Source organism: Otolemur garnettii, unplaced genomic scaffold, assembly GCF_000181295.1.
Source record: "Otolemur garnettii isolate 467f Iridium unplaced genomic scaffold, OtoGar3 scaffold00013, whole genome shotgun sequence".
Classification (NCBI taxonomy): domain Eukaryota; kingdom Metazoa; phylum Chordata; class Mammalia; order Primates; family Galagidae; genus Otolemur; species Otolemur garnettii.
Genome location: NW_003852408.1, coordinates 20,072,440 through 20,078,406, shown reverse-complemented (window position 1 = coordinate 20,078,406; position 5,967 = coordinate 20,072,440). Strand labels below are relative to the sequence as shown.

Below are 5,967 nucleotides of genomic sequence, written 5' to 3'. Positions count from 1 at the left end.
TTGTAATTGCAGAAGTCAAATTTGACAAGATACAAGATAACAAACATTACTGGATGGAATTGGACACTCTTCTCCTCAGTGATGTATCAAATACCACATGCCGTCTGCATGAAATTGGAACTAGTTGATCAATACTTACGTGCTCATATAGAAGCAAAACTCAACAGAATACAAGTAGGTGGGAGGCCTTGGGGGAGGATGAGTAAACTCACACCTCACAGGTACAACACACACCTTCTGGGTGAGGGGTCAACTTAACTACTTTGAGTGAAAATATGTAAAAGCAAACCATGTAACCAAAACATTATATACTGAAATAAAAAATAAATAATGTAGTAAGGTAAGATAAATATGTATCTATCCAACAATCAAATGAGTTTTATTTTTACTGTTGACATCTGTTGTTTTACCAGTGTGTAAAAAATTTTGTTCTATATGGGGATTAACCACTAGGATATGGTGATTGATAACTGTATGTAGTCCTAATAGTGCTCTCAGTCAAGGCTCTCCCCAATCCCCTACAAAATAGGTAGTAGGTACATAGCCTGTACTCTGGAGATTTGTCTGAATGTCTTAGCATTTGTTTATAGCAGTATTAGAGCCCTGAAATGACTTCCTATTCTAGCAACCTTGATCTCTAGAACCACCTTGTACCAGCTTTCTGAATCTGGCTCATCAGCATATTCTTCTCATTATAAACCATCCATATATTAAAAAAATTGCTTGATTAAATTACTGTTACAAACTAAGAAGTGTAATCAATACAATGTACTACTTGTTTAACATGCAGTGTTATATAAGGCTCAGACACTGGATATTGCTGAGACTGGAGAAACACTATAAATGTATTTCCCTATAATTCATACATAAACTATTGATTAGCATTTTTTCAATGTCACATGAATATCTTTCAAAAGCTTAGTCTCAATTAAATGTTCTGGCAAGCTTGCTATTTATAGGTAAGACTATATGGAATGAATAACTATGCCTTTGATGACTACCACGCCAAAAATGAAGTAGGAAAATTCTTGTTGTCCTCACTTCTTAATGTGCAAAGACTTTTGTATGAGGAGAAATACCAGCTCTGCAATAGGAGAATGAGCTTTCCACATTTGTTCTTTGCTGAAAGGCAGTGTATAGAACAGCTCAGGTCATATAATAAAATATCATGGCTTTAGTGAGAAAGACTCAAAAATTCAGGGCAAGCACACCAGAATGGGGTCAGTCCACACCTTCACGGAGAACACTGCTAGGGTGCCAGGAATGAAATGAATCCTGGAATGTTGGCATCAAGCTCAGTGGACCACAGACATTTTATATAGTTAATTTTAGAGATTCAGGACCCACATAAAACAAGGTGACAGAATTCCACCAACCGACTTCCATGCACATCTTGGAAGTTTCATCTTACTGCCACTTGAAATCTACAGTACTTTAAAATCAGGAACTTTCCTAACCAAATTCAGAGCCATACAAAAGAACATTATGTCTACCCTGACATTATGTTTGGTGATCCAGAATAAAATTCAAGATAAAGAAAAAGAAATATATTTTCAAAATTCCACTGAAGTCACTTTATCCCCAAATCTATAAGCTCTCTTTCATTGTCTATGAACATTGCAGTCAGTGACATAAACGCTTTCTCGCCAGGGACTCATCATGATACAGCATAAACACGCTTATTTGGCATTTTGTTACCCTGAGCATATGAACACAGTGTCAAACATGACCAAACACAAAAGGAGTCTGTTCCTATGGATAGCTCTGAACACTAAGCTTTGCCTGTTGTTCCTATTCCAATTGCCTAAATAAGACAATGAAGACATGAGTGCCTATTTCTATTTTTAACAATGGTACTGCTATACTATAAACTAAACATGCCAGTTAACTTTCTTGAACCCTTTTATATACTAAAGTTTTAATTGACACATTGTCATTAAATTTATTTTGGGCACAAACTTGTTTTTGAAATTTATAATTGTATTTAATTATGATTTTTTTTTGCTTTTTCACTTTTTTTAAGTTTAAAAAAACTCAGCTATTTTGATGAAATCATACAGTCCTATTATAAGCTAGTTAATAATAGTATTGAGGATAGTGGATATTAAATGAGATAGAACATTAATTGACTAGATGTTTCCTATTTCTAATACCCTATATTAGTCACCTTTAATTTCTAATACCCTTTATTAGTGACCCCTCTTTCTCTCCACATACGTACATATTACATTCATGATCATACCTATATCTGTACATCTATGTCTTAGATCTCCCGAACTGACTCTATATCCGTACTTTCCTAACGTGAAAGGAAAAGGCTTCCCACTTTATGTTTCATGCTGGCATGAGAATAAGAATAAGGAATGCATTGTATTTTACTTATATATTTGTCCTAGAAAATTCTTTGTAAATTATGCTTCAGATGTAATAATGATTATAACTTCAAATATTCACATTTTAAGTGCTATAATGAGGGAAAAAAAGTCATTTGAACTAAGAAGTATGATTCATCTTAAGAAAAATTTTACCTTCCTTTGATTTTGAAAATAGTCTATAAAAATAATTCAATAATAAATCAATAAAATAACATTTGTTTCAGAAAATACTATGCTGTAACCTAGATGTAGTTACTCAGATTTTTCTCTAACGCCTTCTTCTCCTGCCTTTTTCCGCTGCTTTTCATTCTTTCTCTCTCTGTCTCCCTTCCCCACCTTCCTTCCCTCTCTCCTTCCACCCTCCTTTCTACCCCCTGTTCCTTCTCCTCTTTTTTACCATTTGTTAAGATTTTACAATATGTCAGCTACGAGGCTGAGCAGTTCAATATATTTTTTCACTCACCACAGCAACTAGAGAAAACAGGTATTTATCATTAACCTGTTTCTCAATTTTTTATTAGCGAACACTGAGCATTTGACACGAAAGAGAAGCCGCCCAATTCCACGCTAACTGACCATGGGAGAGCTGCAAGTCAAACTCCAGGGTGGTCGGATCAAAGTAACAGCTCACCTTACTTTCTGAGTTTATTTTCAAGACAAGCCTGCTTTACCTTTCTACTTTTAATCAACGTAAGTTGATTTTCTACAAGTCATTTTTTCACCAGGATGAATGAGTAACATTGTTTTCCTTAAAAGTCTACAGTTTTGTAAATTCTTATCATAAGATTGGAATGCATGGTTCCCCCTGCATAGATTTTTATTCCTTGAAATACCTTTTTTTGGCATTTATTAAATTTACTCCTACCATAGGCCATAGGGTGAATAAAAATAGATAATGCCATTTTTATATCCAATATAAATTAAGAGTTTCAATAAATATGGTCCATGAAGAACCAAGTCTAAAATAACTATTCTGAACTTTACAGGATTATGTTTTTAAAACTTTCCACTCATGTTATCTACAACCTCAAAATCTGTACCCTCAAATTAATAAATAAATATAAATAAAAAAAATTTAACTATGTGCAGGTCACTCTAGTTGTTTTGCATTCTTCTAGTATCACAGAATTACTACAGTGGTTTCAATGGAGGCGGTACCAAATGTTGGCACAGATTGGGGGAATACCATGGGCTTTTTGTAATAAATAAACAGTAATTAAACAGGTTAAGGCTGTTAAATGTCTTTGACAGCAAAGAATCACCTCATGTCTTGTAAAATGTCCTCTAAGACATATATGACCTCATGTGTGCAAACTCCAGGCTTGATCACACCTCTACCAGATGTAATAGTTTTTTCTGGTTGTGTTACCCCAATTTCAGTGAACGTGATTTCTGTTTCCTTTTGTAATACAAAATGTGTCCGGTTATTTTCTATTCCAGTAATTAGCTATCTTCTTGTTTATTCCTCTGTACTTCTAACATAAAATGACTTCTAGTCTTATTTCTCATAAATCAAAACTTTATAAGTGGAATCTGAGCGTACCTCTAACAATGTATATTTTATTGTATGTTCTGTTCCTTTTATTTCTTCCTTGAATGATAACTAGAGAATTAAATTTTTTAAAATTATGTATATATGTAGGCTACATTATCTATAAATTTCATTCCAGAATTAGAAAGAGTGTCAAATGCTTAATAGATAAAAGAGGAATGCTGAGCCTGATTGGGACAAAAATCACTTATCCAACCCAATTCATGTGTATATGACTTCAAATCATTCCCCATACTGATGGAACTGAGACTCACATTACCCGTATAAGCATATAAGTGGCTCTATCTTTTTATTTCTGAAAAGATACTATTAGCATTACATGATCTTTTATTCATGGTAATACGTGGTTTTAAAAATAGTTAAAATGTGAGTATACTGCTTTACTAAATGTCACCAATACATTAAATTATAAAGATACACCTAAATATTAATCCAGGCCTGCAATGCAATTGGCCAAAGAGACAAAGACGGCAATGTAAATGGACTCAGAGAGTTAGCGGCAACTGTCATAAAGTTGTGTAAGTACGTCCCATCTCAAAATGACCCAGCTTCAATAGACTGTTGCCATATAAGAGCTCCAACAGACTATTGCCATGTAAGAGTGTAAGTTGAAGATTACCAAGTTTACATATTTCAAAATATAAACTAAAAATTTTAATCCTTAATTTTTATTTATTTATCTTTTCAATTGAGACAGAGTCTCGTTTTGTCACCCTTGGTAGAGTGCTAACAGCAACCTCTAACTCAGACTCAAGTAATTCTCTTGCTTCAGCCTCCCAAGGAGCTGGACTGCAGGCACTCACCACAATGCTATTTTTAGAGATTAGGTCTCACTCTGGCTCAGGCTGGTCTCCAACCTGTGAGTTCAGGCAATCCACCTACCTAAGCCTCCCAAGTGCTGGGTGGGATTACAGGTGTGAGACATCACACCCAGCCCTAATCTTTAATAATTTTTAATAAAATTATTTCTTGGGCCAAATACAACAAATCTAGGGCAAAGAGTGCATACATACTATTATCATATCTCACAGGGAACCACATTAAAGGTACCTGGTAAGTAAAAAGACATTTTAAGCAATAACACAGAATAATTTATCTGAATGGAAAAAAACAAATTGACCTATTGCTCTTACTGCTGATATTTGAACATATTTATTCATAATATGTTAAATTATTTGCTTCTAGAAATGATGGAATATATATTCAGAGAAAGATTTTGAATTGAAATATGTGAGTGATATTCTCTGCAGGTACCTTTAGCACTAACATTTAGGAATTAAGTTGTATTATAGACAAATAGATAAAACATAAAGTAAAAATATTGACATTTTTATTACAATTCAAAGAATATGAACTTGGTTATTTTCCCTGTTTAAACCAGCAGGTGGTTCTGTAAGGAAGAAGCCTAGATAATGTTATAATTTTTATGACCAAAATGAAATTCATTTAGTAACTCTCTTAACGGTAGTGCTATCTTCCCAACTTAGAAAACAAAAGAGAGAAAAAAATACATCAGGACAAAGAGAATTTCTGAAATAAACTCAGGAGAATTTTAACTTGCTGATTCTTTTTTATGTGAGATTTTTAAAGAAACATTAATTTATGATTCCTTGATCTAATCATTTAAGAATCTGAATGACGGTTTTCACCTCACCCATCAATACTGTTTTCCTAAACATTTCTAAAAATAAGCCAACCTTGCTGAAAACTATGGATTTGAGGATAATGTCCCCAAATACATTTTAGCTTAAATACAAATTTATATTTTCAAACTTAGGCAATTACCCAAATATAGATATATACCCAAAACTCTGGTATCCCATCACTGCTGGTGAATCTATCCCTAGGCTTTGTCAGTAAAGAGCATTAAAAAAAAGTGTAACGACTCTCACTGGATTAAAGACTTAAACTTAAGACATGAAACCATAAAAATTCTAGAAGAAAGCGTAGGGAAAACACTTGAAGAAATCGGCCTGGGTGAACATTTTATGAAGAGGACACCCCGAGCAATTGAAGCAACATCAAAAATACACTATTGGG

The 5,967-nt window shown here is 33.7% G+C and overlaps 1 protein-coding gene across 1 annotated transcript in view; it reads right to left on the bottom strand.

Moving 5' to 3' along the window:
• The window catches only part of ERBB4 (erb-b2 receptor tyrosine kinase 4), a gene marked incomplete at its 5' end in the record, with an annotated part of 720,994 nt that overhangs the window by 303,137 nt on the left and 411,890 nt on the right, over positions 1 to 5,967 (bottom strand). The gene's annotated exons all lie outside the window — the stretch shown is intronic.